A 17,456-nucleotide genomic window follows, 5' to 3' on the forward strand; every position below is an offset into this window, starting at 1 on the left:
AATTCCACATAAAATTCGAATTCCCAAAAAAAATTTAATTAATTCCGGCTGAAGTTTTCTGCCAAATTCGAGCACTTCCAAATTGAGATGAAATAAAAATCAACAAGTATATTTACATCCATATTAAAAATATATATTATATACATATATATTGTTGGATATCAAACTCTAGAGTTTCGGTGATAACAAAGTCAAAACAAAACCAAGTAAATAAACTAATCGGACTCGTCAAATAATAAAGGTTAAATATTTCAATATACGAAAGTTACCAGATCAAAGTACCGTGATGAAATCAAGATACGGATCAAACACCACAAACATATATCTTATTACACCGGATCGATTGAAACAAGGTCAGATAGTCATCAACCAGATCGTAGCCTCACCCTGAAGTAACCGTTGCTGAGATTGTTGGAGAAAACGACAAAATCATTTAATAAGATTTTGAACGTTGATCGGCCTACGTTTTAAGTCAAGATTTGTGAGCTATTTATTGAGATATGCTGGCGGCCCAATATCAGAAATTGTTGGCGGCTCACTGACTACTTTTGAAGAATATAAATACTCAAGCATTTCGAAGATTCAAAATACGAGACCAAGAGTGAAAAATTACAAGCAATCAAAATCAAAGTCGAAAAAGCCTTCACTTAACACACTAAATCAGATACCCACTTCATCAGATCAAAGTCTCGATACTCTGAGTTAGAACACACTACAGATCGATCGAGCTCAAAGAAACACTTCAAATCGATCCAGATCAAAGCTACAGCTTTCCAGATCAAACCATTGAAGCATACTTTGTTGCTTCACTTTGTAAACTCTAAGTAGAAAAGTTTTTCTGCTTCGAGTAAGAGTATTGCTAGGAGTTCCTATCAAAAGGATTAATTGAATTGGATTTGTATAAAGGGATTGTATAAGTCAAAGTCTTCTAGTGGAATCTTTCTGGAAACAGAAGAAGGGGTGACGTATGAGAATTCATCTCCGAACATCCAGAAACAACTCTATCTCTTTACTGCACTTATTTCATTTCATCTGCATTAGTATTATTAAGCATTCAATCTGTGAGAAAGATTACTTCCGCCTGACTTATTCAGATCTTTCAAGCAGATCAAAAGTTTTAAGCAACAAAACTTCTGTCTAATTCTTACAAATCAAATCGAAGAACCCGCAAAATTTTTAATTGTGTATTCACCCCCCCTCCCCCCTCTACACATATTTCGATCCTAACAAGTGGTATCAAAGCGGTTCTTGCTTATCACCTGAATCATCTATTCTCTATGGCATCCCTAGCTATGACATCGTTCAGTAAAATCCCTATGTTTTCAAAAAAAAATTATGATGACTGGAAAATTCGTATGCAGGCACATCTATCAGCATTGGATGATGATATGTGGTTCGTTGTAACAGATGGACCAATGAAGATTATGAAAGTCAACACTGTTGTTGTTATTACTGAAGGTGCTCCTCAGATGATAGAAAAGCCTCGAGCTGAATGGACTTCTGAAGACAAAAGGAAAGCCAATCTTGACAATGTAGCCAGAGACATTCTATACAAAACTCTGGACAAAAACATGTTTAGCAAGATCAAAAGCTGCACTACTGCCAAATAAATATGGGAAAAGCTCACTCAATTATGTGAAGAAAATGATCAAACAAAGGAAAACAAACTCATGGTGGCCATTCAAAAGTTTGACAATATCAAGATGAAACCAGGAGAAACGATGAATGAATTTGACGAAAGATTCAGTAGTAACATGATCGAGCTAAATGCACTTGGAAAGAGTTACAGCAATCGTGAAGTAGCACTCAAAGTCATGAGAGCTCTACCATGATAATGGGATGTAAAGACAATCGCTATGAGGGAATCCAAAGATCTCAATAAGATCGAACTACATGATCTATTTGCAGATTTTAAAGCTTATGAATTCGAGCTGGGAGTTCAAACTGAGGAAGACACATCAACATCACAAGTTACCAAAGCTCTCACTGCAGCAGATGAAACTCCAGTAACCAAGACTGCAGAACAAATCAGTAGCGATGCAATGTCACTATTTGTCAAAAAGTTTGGAAGATTCATGAGGAAGAATCACAATAACTTCCAAAGAGCAAACAGGTCAAGCTTCAAATCAAAAGAACCAGCTGAAGAAAATCGAGCTTGTTACAACTGTGGAAAAGAAGGATACTTTATAGCGGATTGTACCAAACCTAAGAAGGATGAAAAGAGAACATTATACAAAAAGAACTCAAGGGAAGAAAGAAAGAGATTTAGCAGAAAGAAAGAACAAAAAGCTCTGTTAGCAGATGAAAGCAATAGAAAATGGGCAGAATCAGACTCCACTTCATCTGACTCAGAGACATCATCAAATGAAAGTGAAGAAGAAGCTGTCAAATGCCTTATGGCTAATAACTCTGACATTTCAGACAATGGAGAGGTACTTGACTTTACTTCTGATGAATTCAGTAAGGAAGATCTTATTAATGCATTAAATGATATGGTTATTGAATATCGCAAACTATCTCACAAGTTCGATGAAGTCAGAACAAATGGAAAGGGCACAACAGATAAGTCAGATCAAAGTAACTCAAATGAGTATACTGGATCAGACAGTCTAAAGGCTAAGATAAATTTGTTAATGGCTGAGAACAATGATATGAGAAGTAAGCTGCAAGAAACTTTATCTGAAAATCAGAGATTAATAGATCTAGTAAAATCTTGGAATAAAGAATCGATATCCTTAGATAAACTTACAGAAATGCAAAAGCAAGCTGGTGATAAATCCGGTCTAGGTTATAGCACAAATGAAGGAAGTTCATCTACTTCAACCATTCAATCGTGTCTGGAAAATAACAGCTCCAAGTATCTGAAGTTTGTGAGATCCAGCACGATATATGAACCAGAGATTCCTATGACATATTCAATACCTTATCAGAGCAAACTCTTACACAGAGGGCTGGGATATGTTGATCCAGACAGATCTAAGTCAGGATGGACTAGACCTAGATCAAATTGGTCTAGAAATGGTTCTGAAAGACAAAGAACTTCACCAACTCAACATAAACCACATTCTAACAGCTCTTATAGAAAGTATTGGAAGTCAAATAGGAATAATCGATCTGATCACAAAACTTGGCACACACAGCACAATGCACAAAAATCATCAGATAAATTTATAATTCCCAAAGGACAACATCATGGAAAGACTGTGAGGATAATCCAAGTATGGATTCCAAAGAGATTAATCCAGCGTGGACCCAAGTAGGAATGGGGACCAAAGTTATTTTATTTTATTTTTGTAGGAAAACAAGGGCGAATTGATCAAGCAAATAGTCTGGTACCTTGATAGTGGATGCTCAAGGCATATGACAGGAGACAGAAGAATGCTATCTGAATATACACCAGGACCAGGACCTAAGATTACCTTTGGAGATAATTCTAAAAGTACAACCATGGGTAAGGGTAAGCTTATTCAAGGAAATATCCACATTAAAAATGTATTACTCGTAGAGAATTTAAAGTATAATCTGATTAGTATTAGTCAATTGTGTGACTATGATTATTGTGTTGAATTTCAAAAGCACACCTGCACTGTAAAAGATCAATCTGAACTAATCATTATGACAGGAGAAAGAAATGGAAACACTTATAAAGTTAATTGGTCGGATCAACCAATCACTTCAGTCTGCCTGATAGCATCAAAGATGAAACAACATTGGTTATGGCACAAGAGACTAAATCACTTGAATTTCAAAGCTTTATCCAATCTGAGTAAACATGAATTGGTTACAGGTCTGCCTAAAATCGAGTTTTCAAAAGATAAAATTTGTTCTGCATGCCAACTAGGTAAGCAGATCAGATCAACTTTCAAAAACAAAGGATGTAAATCATCTTCCAAAAGATTAGAACTATTGCACATGGATCTTTTTTGTCCTATTCCAGTAATGAGCTTAGGGGGAATGAAATACACCCTGGTTATTGTTGATGATTTCTCAAGATTTACTTGGGTGATATTTTTAAAATCTAAAGATCAAACTGCCACCCAATTGATTAAACTTCTTTTAAGACTTCAAAATAAGAAATCACAAACGATTGATAAAATTAGAAGTGACAGAGGAACCGAGTTTACAAATCAAACTCTGTCTACTTATCTTGAAAATCATGGAATCAAGCATGAGTACTCTGCAGCTAGAACGCCACAACAAAATGGTGTTGCAGAAAGGAGAAATAGAACTCTAAAGGAAGCTGCCAGAACAATGATTGCTGATTCAGGTATTTCACAAAATTTTTGGGCAGAAGCTGTAAATACAGCTTGTCATACTCAGAAAAGATCAATGATTAATAAAAAAAAGTCGGAAAAACACCTTATGAGATCTGGTATGGTAAAGTTCCAGTGATATCATACTTCAAGGTATTTGGTTGCAAATGTTTCATTCACAACAATGGTAAGACTCATCTGACTGCACTCGATGTCAGATCAGATGCTGGTTTGTTTCTTGGATACTCATCTGTTAGTAAAGCTTATAGAGTATTTAATATTAAATCTCTAACAGTTGAAGAATCAGTACACGTTGTTTTTGATGAAATGTCTGTTACTAATGAATCTTCAAGCCTAAATGATCTCAGTAACAGAATAGAAAATGCAAAGCTTGACTCAGAAGATGAAGAAGAGATTCAGATCATAATTCCTTTTGAACCAGTTCAAATTGAGGAACAGATACCAGAAGAACCACCAATTAACAATGAGATTCCAACAAACACAGATCATATTGAACATCACAATGATCAAGATCAACAAGGGAACACAGATCAACTTGGTCCAAATTACAGATGGTCCAAGACTCATCCACCAAACTTGGTAATAGGTAATCCATCTGCACCTTTGAGAACCAGAGGTCATATGATTAATGAGTTAATTCATGCTGCTTTTATTTCTCATATAGAACCTAAGAAAGTAGAAGAAGCTCTTCTTGACAGTAATTGGATAGAATCCATGCAAGATGAATTGAATCAATTCGAAATAAATTTTGTCTGGCATTTAGTTCCTAAACCTTCAGATAAATCTATAATAGGAACTAGATGGGTATTTAAAAATAAACTCAATGAAAGTGGTAATGTAGTAAGAAATAAGGCTCGATTAGTAGCACAGGGTTACAGACAAAAAGAGGGCATTGATTTTGATGAAACCTTTGCTCCTGTAGCTAGACTTGAAGCTATTCGAATTTTTCTTGCTTATGCTTCTTTCAAGGATTTTAAGGTATTTCAGATGGATGTTAAAAGTGCATTTCTCAATGGTCTTCTCCAAGAAGAAGTGTTTGTAGAACAACCCCCAGGATTCGAAAGTCAAACTTATCGAGATCATGTATTCAAACTAGATAAAGCTCTTTATGGGTTAAAACAAGCTCCACGAGCTTGGTATGATACTCTTTCACTTTTTCTTAATGATCATGGTTTTACTATTGGATCTGTAGATAAAACTCTTTTTAAGTTTTTCAAAGGCGATCATACTTTATTAGTACAAATATATGTTGATGATATCATATTTGGGTCATCTAACCCCAAATTATGCAAAAAGTTTTCTAAGATGATGCAGGAAAAATTCGAGATGAGTATGATGGGAGAACTAACATTCTTTCTGGGATTGCAAGTCAGACAGATGGAAAAGAGAATATTTATTAACCAGGTCAAATACACAAAAGAACTTTTGAAGAAATTTGGAATGGAGAATTGCTCTACTACTAGTACCCCAATGAGTGCTTCAATCAAACTGAACAAAGATGAAGCTGGGCCTTCAGCAGATCAAACTCTATTCAGAGGACTTATAGGATCTTTACTTTATCTGACAGCAAGCAGACCAGATATAATGTTCTCAGTCGGTCTATGTGCAAGATTTCAATGTGATCCAAAGCAATCTCACTATATTGCCGCAAAGAGAATCCTAAAATATCTTAAGGGAACTCAGAATGTTGGATTATGGTATCCAAAAGATTCTAGTTTTAATATAATTGGTTACTCAGATGCAGATTATGCAGGTTGCAGAATTGATCGTAAGAGCACAAGTGGGACTTGTCAATTTCTTGGTGACAAGCTTATTTCTTGGTTCAGTAAGAAACAAACATCTATTGCTACATCTACAGCAGAATCAAAATACTTAGCCGCTGGAAGTTGTTGTGCACAATTGCTCTGGATTCAACAGCAAATCAGAGATTACGGTGTTGATTCATCTGAATCACCTATCTTCTGTGATAATACAAGTGAAATTGTTATCACATACAATCCGGTTCTACATTCCAGAACAAAGCACATTGATATACGTCACAATTTCATCCGAGATCATGTTCAAAAGAAAGATGTTCGTGTGGAACATGTTTCAACTGATTTGCAAGTTGCCGATATTTTCACCAAACCATTACCCGACGCTAAGTTTTCTTATTTTCGAAATGTTCTTGGTTTAATTGATATTGATTAAATTAAGCACATGTTTAGGGGGAATATCTGCTTAATTCTTATATCTGCTCATTCCAGTACATTTAACAGATGAAAAACATAAAACTTATTACATTTCACTCATTTGTCTCATAAGCTACTCGAGCAAGATTTATTCTACTACGCATCTCTCGGCTCCAGTTGATCATCCAAGCACTTAGGGAGCCTTGACCATTGCAGACATCATCCTCAAAGCAAATGTTCTGCATTTCATCTCGCTCTGTGAGGAGAATGACAAGCCGAACTCCAGAAGACTTCAAGACATCTCTAGTATTTTGAGTACCCAGCATGAATTTACACCACTGCATCCTAGAACAATTTCGACGATGCATTGCAGGAGTCAACGGAGGAAGATTGGGACGACGAGGACAGCAAAGGGAATCAAGAAAATGCCACATTCTCATTCCTTGCTCAAACACCCTCCTCTGTATAAATTCTTCTGGATCTCATACTCTTGTTAAACAGATGGAACAACGGTGTTATTATTCTCACTTGCCATTTACTCTTACTGTTTTAAACTATATGTTGTTAGTGCCTTGTAACTTTGCTTCTTATAGGGACAGATCAATAGATGACAGGACATCAGCCGCATCAGCCTCTTTAAACGTCCAATCAACTTCTACTCATTTATTACGGGAAATTCAATTTGATCTGCCTAGATCGTGATAATCCTTCTTGAGATTCTCACACCTATTGACTTTATTTTAAATTTAAATGCCTTTAACTATTCTATGCAAGAAAATGAACAGTCATTCTTTTCATTTCAAACACATTATGTCCAATCACTGTTTGTCACGATATTCTATGCATATTTGCTTTAAGATAGAATCCTGTTTGAATCATTACTTTCTGACCATTTTATTATTTTTCGGAAATAATCTTTCATCCGACTAAAGATGAAATGTTTATCTGAACTTTCATCTAGATAGTTTGTTTTTGCTTTTTCTTAAGTTTGATATTGGTTACGATTCCTTAAGTATTGTGTTCACTTTAACAAGTTTCAATTGCACACACAAAACACAAAAATAGGAGATAATCATAATACTTCATTGCAGAATACAAAGGTGTTACATTACATTCATTATACTAACTTAATCTCCTAGATTTTTCCTCATTGGCCCCCAGACCCTCTTTCTCACATCAGCATCCAGACGCCACACATTCAACCACTCCAGCACGACCGGATCAAAGTGCCTCCCATTGAACTCACCCGAATTGATCAGATGAGTGAGGAGCTTCACTTCCTTCATGTACATCAGAAAGGAAACACCCTGATTCGTGAGGATCTCCTCAACGCTTATGGAACCCAGCAACTCTATGTACTTGTCCTTGTGATCCTCAAGCTTGCAAACATCCTCATGCTTGCGTGGAGGAAACGGCGCCTGCTGATACATCCGGATTTCTTCCACTTTGAACCAGAGACGCATCACCCACTTCAGAATGAATTCTTGAAGTTCGTCCTTGAACTCCTCGACAGACAGATGAGAACTCATTTTCTTTATCTGATTTTATGGTTTGATTATGAAACAGGATACTCGGAAGTTACATCCGAGTGGTCTTTTTATAAGGGATTTCTGTCGCTTAGGATTCTCGATAAATTATTAAAATATTATTATTTTTTTAACCGCGTGCATAAAAATCTCCACCGCATTTTTTTTTGAATTTGAATTAATGATTACGTCATCTGACACGTGCTTAGTTTCTTAAAACTTATCGAAAAAGTTGCATCTTCAAATACTTCGCATTCTCTGAGCCCTAATTTGCTCCTTCTTCGCAAAGAATAGATTACTCGCATTTATTTTTAGATTTTTCAGGAACAAGATGACGCCCATTACCCAAAACGTTCTTCTCATCGATTTTCACACCATATTTGATCTAACAGATCAAGGAATGGTGGATATGTTCAGAACAATTGAAGCATCTGGGCTGCGGAAATTTCTCGAAGGCGGGAAATTGCTTTAAAAGCAAGCCCTATCCAAGTTCTTCCAGACGGACAAATTTGAAAAGGACTCCATCTCTGCAACTCTTGGTGGAGAATCTTTCCGCATTACATCTACCCTCTTCACTTCTTCATTCGATTTGCCAAGACAGGGAATCACTGATTTTTCAACAATCTCTGCTGAAACAAAGAAGAAGATGAAGAGCATGTACTCCTTGACAAACAAACCAGTCCGCATTCCTTGCAAGAAGAAGGAATTGAAGATGGAATTCAGGATTCTGCACGATATTGTGGCCAAATCTCTTCTGGCCAAAGCAGGTTCTTTCGATGCAATTACATCTGAAAAATTTGATGTTATGGTTGCTATCTCTGCTGGTATTAACGTAAATTGGTCAGTTGTTCTGTTCAATGTTCTATCTGCTATGATAACTGCACCTACAGAACAATCTCAAGGATTTGCAGTTCAGATCGGAGATATCTTGAATGATCTGAATGTCCATCTGGGACCCTCGTCTGCGCTTCATCCGCACAAGACTTTAAATGAAAGAGCCATAGATGTATACAAAGCTAAGCAGCTGATTATTTTCAAGCGTGGTTCATCTAACTCGGATGAGATTGAAGATTTAACGCTCCAGGATGAATCCAAGTCCTTGGCCATCACATCAACAAAGGAAGCTACGCCTCGTAGGAGAACAGTTCCCAGAAGAAAGACTACATCAAAGAGAAAAGATTTGATCTATTCATCTGAGTCCGAAACTTCTGAATCGGATCAAGTTACTCCTGCTGTTATTATCACACCTCATCCGCCGAAAAGAAGAAGAATAGTCAAGCTTCCTCCTCGGATTCCACTGCCTATTCCACCTGCACCAGTTCCAGCTATTCCCCTCTCCTGGTGGAAAGTGTTGTTCCGCCGGTGACTCAGCTTAACATTTCTATACTTCAGTCCGGATTCTTCAAACAGCCTGATGATGTACCAAATCTACTGTCAAACATTCAAAGGATTATTGATCTAACTGCTGAACACATTATCAAAAATGTGGATATAAAAATGAAGTTGTTTGACAAATGGGTCTTTCATCGGACTGAGGATCATTTCTCCAACATCAAGGAATTGAACACACTGGACAGAATTGCAGCACTTGAAGATAAAATCCTTGAATGGGCTGAAACTAAAATTGTGTCTAGAGCCTTGAACAGAAGAGAGTTTGTTCAACTTAGGCTACGGAAAAGCACTCTTCGAAACCACATTCGAACACAGAGAGCCAAGTTCAATCCAACCAGTCTAGATATCTTTGATAAGACCGCCGCATTTAACCAACTGGAGAACGATGCTAATCTGATGACAGCAAATGCTCAACTTATGAGACAAGAATTTCCATCAGAAGCACCAGTCAGAGTTCAACCTTCATCTTTGGCTCCTCCGTCTGATACAGATGAACAATCCCTGATAGATGAACTTATTCTCTCTGCAGAACCAATCAATCCAAATATTTCATCAGCTAAGGATACTTCTGTTCCAGAAGAATCAATGATCATTGAAGTTGTCCCTGCAGAACAATCAGATGTGTTCCTTTTTTCTCAAGAGCCATTAACCACATCTCACATTGAAGATTCTTCATGAGATCAGCTCTTGGATGCACAACAGACTGAGCAATCTAGCTCTCAGGCACCTCTTTCTCATGAAGATGAAATGGAGATACCGCGACATGCGTCCGTTCCTCTTGATGCACAACTTGTTGAGAATCTCATTTCATCCACCGAACAAGCTCCACAAGAACCACCGCTCAAGACCTCTGCTCCAGATAAATCTTTTACTGAAGAGGTATCCATGACTGAAGATGTTCCCTTTGACACTCACGAATAGTCAGCAATTTTTGACCTTGATCTGTATACAGCTCTTGTTCCATTTGTTCCTAGAAAGGAACAGTGTCTTGACTTGTCTGTCATCTTTGAGAAGGATAGCTCATCTGAACATTTGGTCATGGATTTTCCACCTATCTTTCAGATAGTTCGGACTGATCTTATTCACAGTATCACTCACTCAGCTCTCTACTATAATCGGTGAATTGCAAGCTAATCAGATGCAAACTTCTACTGAGCTTCGTGATTTTAAGTCACATGTACTGACAATGGTGAATAACATCAGTGAATCTGTCTTGAAAATTCAAAAGCAACACATTAACGAATATATCAATATTATTGGGAAGCTTGAAAGCCTTACTGCCTCCACTGAAGCTCACAACAACCAGATTCATGACACCTTTGGTACCCAACTCACGGTTATTCTTGACCTTTTATCTGAGGGTGGTGATGCCAAAAAGGGGAAAAAGGTTACCTCGTCAAGAGCCAAAGGCAAGGGAAAAAAGTAAAAATTTTCAGATCAAAAGAAAAGCAAAGTCAAGCAGATCAAGTCAAGTAATCCTCTGAGAAATTAATTTTCAACATTTATTTTGTCTAAAATTATTTGATCTATGACAGAAAATTTTGGAAAGATTTTCGATCTATCGTCTTCATAATATTTTTTGATCCGAATATTAACTTGGTTTTGACATCACCAAAAAGGGGGAAATTATTAGAGATCAAACTTTAGAGTTTCGGTGATAACAAAGTCAAAACAAAACAAAGTAAATAAACTAATCGGACTCTTCAAAGATTAAAGGTTAAAGATTTCAATATACGAAAGTTACCAGATCAAAGTACCGTGATGATATCAAGATATGGATCAAACTCCACAGACATATATCTTATTACACCGGATCGATTGAAACAAGGTCAGATAGTCATCAACCAGATCGTAGCCTCACCCTGAAGTAACCGTTGCTGAGATTGTTGGAGAAAACGACAAAATCATTTAATAAGATTTTGAACGTTGATCGGCCTATGTTTTAAGTCAAGATTTGTGAACTATTTATTGAGATATGCTGGCGGCCCAATATCAGAAATTGTTGGCGGCTCACTGACTACTTTTGAAGAATATAAATACTCAAGCATTTCGAAGATTCAAAATATGAGACCAAGAGTGAAAAATTACAAGAAATCAAAATCAAAGTCGAAAAAGCCTTCACTTAACACACTAACTCAGATACCCACTTCATCAGATCAAAGTCTCGATACTCTGAGTTAGAACACACTACAAATCAATCAAGCTCAAAGAAACACTTCAAATCGATCCAGATCAAAGCTATAGCTTTCCAGATCAAACCACCGAAGCATACTTTGTTGCTTTACTTTGTAAACTCTAAGTAGAAAAGTTGTTCTGCTTCGAGTAAGAGTATTGCTAGGAGTTCCTATCAAAGGATTGATTGGATTGGATTTGTACAAAGGGATTGTATAAGTCAAAATTTTCTAGTGGAATCCTTCTAGAAACAGAAGAAGGGGGTGACGTAGGAGAATTCATCTCCGAACATCAAGAAACAACCCTATCTCTTTACTGCACTTGTTTCATTTCATCTGCATTAGTATTATTAAGCATTCAATCTGTGAGGAAGATTACTTTCGCCTGACTTGTTCAGATCTTTCAAGCAGATCAAAATTTTTAAGCAACAAAACTTCTGTCTAATTCTTACAAATCAGATCGAAGTACCCGCAAAATTTTACATTGTGTATTCACTACCCCCCCCCCCCCCTTCTCTACACATATTTCGATCCTAACATATATCATTAATTAAATTTACTTTCCAAAAAATGCAATAATAATTCCACATAAAATTCGAATTCCCAAAAAAAAAAAAAAAGAGTTAATTCCGGCTAAAGTTTTCTGCAAAATTCGAACACTTCCAAATTGAGATGAAATAAAAATCAACAAGTATATTTACATCCATATTATAAACATATATTATATACATATATATCAGTAATTAAATTTACTTTCCAAAAAATGTAATAATAATTCCACATAAAATTCGAATTCCCAAAAAAAAACAATTAATTTCGGCTGAAGTTTTCTGCCAAATTCGAACACTTCCAAATTGAGATGAAATAAAAATCAACAAGTATATTTACATCCATATTAAAAATATATATTATATACATATATATCATTAATTAAGTTACTTTCCAAAAAAATGTAATAATAATTCCACATAAAATTCGAATTCCCAAAAAAAAATTAATTAATTCCGACTGAAGTTTTCTGCCAAATTCGAACACTTCCAAATTGAGATGAAATAAAAATCAACAAGTATATTTACATCCATATTAAAAATATATATTATATACATATATATTGTTGGAGATCAAACTCTAGAGTTTCGGTGATAATAAAGTCAAAACAAAATCAAGTAAATAAACTAATCGGACTCTTCAAAGATTAAAGGTTAAAGATTTCAATATACGAAAGTTACCAGATCCAAGTACCGTGATGAAATCAAGATACGGATCAAACTCCATAGACATATATCTTATTACACCGGATCGATTGAAACAAGGTCAGATAGTCATCAACCAGATCGTAGCCTCACTCTGAAGTAACCGTTGTTGAGATTGTTGGAGAAAACGACAAAATCATTTAATAAGATTTTGAACGTTGATCGGACTACGTTTTAAGTCAAGATTTGTGAGTTATTTATTGAGATATGCTGGCGGACCAATATCAGAAATTGTTGGCGGTTCACTGACTACTTTTGAAGAATATAAATACTCAAGCATTTCGAAGATTCAAAATACGAGACCAAGAGTGAAAAATTACAAGCAATCAAAATCAAAGTCGAAAAAGCCTTCACTTAACACACTAACTCAGATACCCACTTCATCAGATCAAAGTCTCGATACTCTAAGTTAGAACACACTATAGATCGATCAAGCTCAAAGAAACACTTCAAATCGATCCAGATCAAAGCTACTGCTTTCCAGATCAAACCACCGAAGCATACTTTGTTGATTCACTTTGTAAACTCTAAGTAGAAAAGTTGTTCTGCTTCGAGTAAGAGTATTGCTAGGAGTTCCTATCAAAGGATTGATTGGATTGGATTTTTACAAAGGGATTGTATAATTCAAAGTCTTATAGTGGAATCTTTCTAGAAACAGAAGAAGGGGTGACGTAGGAGAATTCATCTCCGACATCCAGAAACAACCCTATCTCTTTACTGCACTTATTTTATTTCATCTGCATTAGTATTATTAAGCATTCAATCTGTGAGGAAGAGTACTTCCGCCTGACTTGTTCAGATCTTTCAAGCAGATCAAAAGTTTTAAGCAACAAAACTTCTGTCTAATTCTTACAAATCAGATCGAAAAACCCGCAAAATTTTTAATTGTGTATTCACCTCCCCCCCCCCCCTCTCTCTACACATATTTCGATCCTAACATATATCATTAATTAAATTTACTTTACAAAAAATGCAATAATAATTCTACATAAAATTCGAATTCCCAAAAAAAAAAAATTAATTCCGGCTAAAGTTTTCTGCCAAATTCGAACACTTCCAAATTGAGATGAAATAAAAATCAACAAGTATATTTACATCCATATTAAAAACATATATTATATACATATATATAAGTAATTAAATTTACTTTCCAAAAAATGTAATAATAATTCCACATAAAATTCGAATTCCCAAAAAAAAAAAAAATTAATTCCGGCTGAAGTTTTCTGCCAAATTCGAACACTTCCAAATTGAGATGAAATAAAAATCAACAAGTATATTTACATCCATATTAAAAATATATATTATATACATATATATCATTAATTAAATTACTTTCCAAAAAATGTAATAATAATTCCACATAAAATTCGAATTCCCAAAAAAAAATTAATTAATTTCGGCTGAAGTTTTCTGCCAAATTCGAACACTTCCAAATTGAGATGAAATAAAAATCAACAAGTATATTTACATCCATATTAAAAATATATATTATATACATATATATTGTTGAAGATCAAACTCTAGAGTTTCGGTGATAACAAAGTCAAAACAAAACCAAGTAAATAAACTAATCGGACTCTTCAAATATTAAAGGTTAAAGATTTCAATATACGAAAGTTACCAGATCAAAGTACCGTGATGAAATCAAGATACGGATCAAACTCCACAGACATATATCTTATTACATCGGATTGATTGAAACAAGGTCAGATAGTCATCAACCAGATCGTAGCCTCACCCTGAAGTAATCGTTGCTGAGATTGTTGGAGAAAACGACAAAATCATTTAATAAGATTTTGAACGTTGATCGGCCTACGTTTTAAGTCAAGATTTGTGAGCTATTTATTGAGATATGCTGGCAGCCCAATATCAGAAATTGTTGGCGGCTCACTGACTACTTTTGAAGAATATAAATACTCAAGCATTTCGAAGATTCAAAATACGAGACCAAGAGTGAAAAATTACAAGCAATCAAAATCAAAGTCGAAAAAGCCTTCACTTAACACACTAACTCAGATACCCACTTCATCAGATCAAAGTCTCGATACTCTGAGTTAGAACACACTATAGATCGATCAAGCTCAAAGAAACACTTCAAATCGATCCAGATCAAAGCTACAGCTTTCCAGATCAAACCACCGAAGCATACTTTGTTGCTTCACTTTGTAAACTCTAAGTAGAAAAGTTGTTCTGCTTCGAGTAAGAGTATTGCTAGGAGTACCTATCAAAGGATTGATTGGATTGGATTTGTAAAAAGGGATTGTATAAGTCAAAGTCTTCTAGTGGAATCCTTCTAGAAACAGAAGAAGGGGTGACGTAGGAGAATTTATCTCCGAACATTCAGAAACAACCCAATCTCTTTACTGCACTTATTTCATTTCATCTGCATTAGTATTATTAAACATTCAATCTGTGAGGAAAATTACTTCCACCTGACTTGTTCAGATCTTTCAAGCAGATCAAAAGTTTTAAGCAACAAAACTTCTGTCTAATTCTTACAAATCAGATCGAAGAACCCGTAAAATTTTTAATTGTGTATTCACACCCCCCCCCCTCTACACATATTTCGATCCTAACATATATCATTAATTAAATTTACTTTCCAAAAAATGCAATAATAATTCCACATAAAATTCGAATTCCCAAAAAAAATAAAGAGTTAATTCCGGCTAAAGTTCTCTGCCAAATTCGAACACTTCCAAATTAAGATGAAATAAAAATCAACAAGTATATTTACATCCATATTAAAAACATATATTATATACATATATATCAGTAATTAAATTTACTTTCCAAAAATATAATAATAATTCCACATAAAATTCGAATTCCCAAAAAAAAAAACAATTAATTCCAACTGAAGTTTTCTGCCAAATTCGAACACTTCCAAATTGAGATGAAATAAAAATCAACAAGTATATTTACATCCATATTAAAAATAAATATTATATACATATATATCATTAATTAAATTTACTTTCCAAAAAAATGTAATAATAATTCCACATAAAATTCCAATTCCAAAAAAAAAAGTTAATTCCTTTCGAACACTTCCAAATGGCCCCTTTTTTAATTAATGTATAAATATGATATTATCGTGTAAAAAAATTAATATAACTTTTCAACTTTGAGATCAAATAATTACCTCCCAATTGCAAAACCAAATGGCCCCTTTGTTTAGAGTTATTCGAGAACTAGAACCTTCTCAATGGCAAACGACGCTCAAATTAAGGTTAATACGATGTTATGATCTGTCTCCGTATTAAAACAAGAAAGATCGCACCTTTGAATGCATATTTCATGATGTTAAGGTATCATAAATTTTGTGATTTATATCTAACATCTATCTATCTTCGATTAATTATAATTTTTTTTAATTTTTCAGGGAGCACGCATTCATGCAACCATAAAATATGGTGTGATTGAAAAATTGAAGCCAAAACTCAAATAAGGCCGTCTTTATGCTATCAAGAATATGATTGTCGCCGAGAACAAAATGACGTTGAAGACCACCTCAAATAAATACAAAATCAATCTTATTGATAAAATAAATGTATGCGAGATAAAAGATGATCATTTTCCGACAAAGATATTTGAATTCAAAAGCTTCAAAGATTTGAAGAACTCAGATATCATTTATGAAAATGAACTTTTTGGTATGTTTTATTATTATTATATTTTATTTTATTGTGTTGTTGGATCAATTCGATAATTTGACAAATTTCTGTGCATATATTTTTTTACAGATGTCATTGGCGTAATGGTTTCAAGAGACAATCCTTAAAAAAAAGAAGTTAATGGGCGTCCTACCAAGTTGATTGATTTTGTTATTGCAGATTTAGAGTAAAAATTAATTATTTTTAATTTAATACCTTTTTTTAATTAATAATTTTAACATCGAATGGAATCTATTTTGTATAATTTATTATTTATTATTGACAGGTAAAATAAAATACCATGCACTTTGTGGGGAAATTATGTTGATGAAATGATCAACTTTTTTTTACTATTAATGGTGATGATCCAGTGATAGTGGTTCTTCAAATGTGCCGTGCGAGAATATACAAGGGAGAAGTGAGCATTTCAAATACATTTTATGTCATAAAGTTGATATTAAATGGTGAATTTGAGGAAATAAATGAATTTCGAACCAGGTATTCTATATATTTATTTTTTTATAATATTAAAATTTTAATAAATTGTTTTTAATTCTTTACATAAAGTCAATGTTTGCAGTAAAATTTGATTCCTTGAGAATACTAACCATATTTATGACAAATACTTATATCATTTTAGATAATCCTTATATTAATTTGATTCTTTTGCAATATTTACATATATTTATCTACATACTTATATTTCTGTCCATAATTAAAAATAAAAAAACAAAATTATAGAACATTTTTAATTTTGATTTGATCACAATCACTGTATAAATATATTTAACATTTAAACTTCAATCAAATAGTCACCACATAGTCAGTCAGTCAGTACAGACAAAATGACACCATTATTTAGATTTATTCGTGAAATAAATCTTTCAGACTGACATTGGACATTGAAATTAAGATTAACATGATGTTACGATCTACCTTCATATCAAAACAAGAAAAACCCCACAATGGAATGTATATTTCAAGATATTGAGGTACATGAATTCTATGTG

This window comes from Henckelia pumila, unplaced genomic scaffold (genome assembly GCF_033568475.1).
Source record: "Henckelia pumila isolate YLH828 unplaced genomic scaffold, ASM3356847v2 CTG_627:::fragment_1, whole genome shotgun sequence".
Classification (NCBI taxonomy): Eukaryota; Viridiplantae; Streptophyta; class Magnoliopsida; order Lamiales; family Gesneriaceae; genus Henckelia; species Henckelia pumila.